The 2500-nt window shown below is 45.8% G+C and overlaps 1 protein-coding gene across 2 annotated transcripts in view; it reads left to right on the top strand.

The window, feature by feature from the left end:
• The window catches only part of rab11fip4a (RAB11 family interacting protein 4 (class II) a), a 53232-nt gene that overhangs the window by 1075 nt on the left and 49657 nt on the right, over nt 1–2500 (top strand). The gene's annotated exons all lie outside the window — the stretch shown is intronic.

Here is a 2500-nt window from a genome sequence, read left to right as displayed (position 1 = left end):
TGTGTGGGTTACGTGCGCGGCCGGCCGGTCCCCTGTGATTGGGGCAGTTGGGTCGTTTTCTTTTGCTCAGTGTCCCCTGTTTACTCCCTTCTGTGTGTGTGTGTGTGTGTGCTTGCGTGTGCGTGTGCGTGTGCGTGTGTGTGTGTGTATGTGTGTGTGTGATTTAGTCAGGAGACTGATGTTGACTGTTCCCCTTGTAGCTTCCTGTTGCCTATTCGGACTGTCTTTTTAGAGGTGTGTGTGTGTGTGTGTGTGTGTCTGTGTCTGTGTCTGTGTCTGTGTGTGTGTGTGTGTGTGTGTCTGTGTCTGTGTCTGTGTCTGTGTGCTAGAGAATCAGATATTTCTTTAGCCATGAGAGAGACTGTAGCTACAATGTCCAACATCAAACTATCAACTGTAGGAGGGAGGTCAGTGAGATAGATGAAAAACCAAAACTTAATAGGCTACTGTAGAACAGGCTACTACGGAAAAACAGTGACTTTAATAGCGCTTTTCAGGGTACTTACATTACAGGGTGGTACTGCTTTGTGGTTTAAAAGGGAGGATAATGGTGTGTGTGTAGTCTTGGCAACTCTTTTGGTGCTTCATCAGGAGTGTGAAAGTCTTCTCAGTCGTTTCTCTGAGGATAAGGGAGCAGGTGCAGTGTTTGTTTGTGTGTGAGGATGGAAGAAGTGATGGATGGGAAAAGACGCTGTCTGGAAATGAAGTCATCTCCTTTCCTGAAGCGAATGTTAAAGGGTTTTTTTTGTCACCTTCAGTAAAAGTATTTAAGATACGTGTTTATATGTGTACTGTTGTTCTTTTCTTGCAGTTAAAGGGCCAATGGCAGCTGTAAAAGTAAATAAAAGAAAATAAAGAAGGTCCCACTTGTACTTGCTCGTTGGGTAGCGTTGAATAGCGGGAGAGAGGGAATCCGTTGGAGAGAAAGAGGGTCATGCTATTGAAATGCTAATTTGTCTGTGTGCGTGTGTGTGTGTGTGCATCATTAAGTGTGCATGTCGTATGCCCTTGGTCGTGAGAGAATGTGACCGCCCCACTCCCCACTCCCTAACAAATACACACACACACACACACACACACACACACACACACACACACACACACACACACACACACACACACACACACACACACACACGCTCACGTTTTATGAGTAAGAATCGTTGAAATATCATTTTAAACAGGTGTTTTTCTGCCATTGAACTTGACTGAACTAACATTTTCTCATGTTGTAGTTGTGTCTTACAGTAGCTGTGGTTGTGGATTCTACAGGCATGGTATTGATTTTTGCGTCAGTTTTGAGTCCGAGATGAAGTTTGGGTGTCAATGTCGCAAGGTGTTGGTGATGGTGTCTGTGTGCGACTGTCGGAGTTTGTAATACAGTTGATACACGGCGAAGGAGCAAGAAGGAGGGTTTATAGTGACGTTTATAAGACAATATCCTACCCCACATGTCCTTACAGGGGTACACATGGATTGCAGATGGTGTGTGCGTGCATGCGTGCGTGCAATGCGTGGGAGAGAGAGAGAGAGAGAGGGAGAGAGAGAGAGAGAGAGAGAGAGAGAGAGAGAGAGAGAGAGAGAGAGAGAGAGAGAGAGAGAGAGAGAGAGAATGAGAATAGATAGGGGGAGAGAGAGAGAGAGAGAGAGAGAGAATAGATAGGGAGAGAGAAGAGAAAGAGAGAGAAAGAGAGAGAGAGAATAGATAGGGAGAGAGAGAGAGGGAGAGGCTGAGGTTGTGTCTGTGTATTGATGTGTGTCTGTGTCTTTGTGTACGTCTGCGTGGATGTGTCTCTCTCTAAGACAGCCTTTCTTGACAGGCTGACGACCACCTGCCGTGTGTGTTTGGCCTGTTGCAAGCCCCGCCACCGCCACTGTTCATGCTCGCCTGTTGACGGCACCAGAATGGAGTCTGTGCTCGTTGGGAAAAGGTCACTCAACAATGGCCAAGGCCTCCATTGAGATTCCTCCCCCGGCAGGACTTTCTAAAAAGCTCCGCCAGCGTGGCCTTTTGTTTGGCTTCGGCCCCTTTAACCAAATGCTCTGGCTGGTTAAACTTTAACAGTGGCGGGGCAGGGTGGAAGCCGCCTGGCTATGATAAGAGTAGAGAGAGTTTAATACTATAGACTAGAGTTCAAAAGCAGCCTCAATGACCTATACGGTTTGTTGTTTTGCACGAGCTAAGCTGAAGTACAATTCAAGGTCTCTCTACTACACACGTACTGTGTTGTAGTACATCAAATTGTTGCTTGCCATAGTCATTTTTTAAATGGAAAAAAGCAGGCACACAACCTCTGTGAATTAAATGTGACTGCAGAACATTGTGAGGGCATATTGATTTTATACATATTTTAAATAAATGCTGTCACCTTACATTACCCGGCAGTATATGGATTCAAAACAAATTGTCAAGGCTTTCATCCATAGATCCTCTTCTTGCTCCTTCTGCCCCCTGTTCTCCCCCCTTTTTTCATTTTTCCTTTTATTCCCCACTCCACCT

Source organism: Engraulis encrasicolus, chromosome 2 (assembly GCF_034702125.1).
Source record: "Engraulis encrasicolus isolate BLACKSEA-1 chromosome 2, IST_EnEncr_1.0, whole genome shotgun sequence".
NCBI lineage: Eukaryota > Metazoa > Chordata > Actinopteri > Clupeiformes > Engraulidae > Engraulis > Engraulis encrasicolus.
The sequence above is the reverse complement of the archived record's forward strand: the minus strand, read 5'-3'. Positions and strand labels throughout refer to the sequence as shown.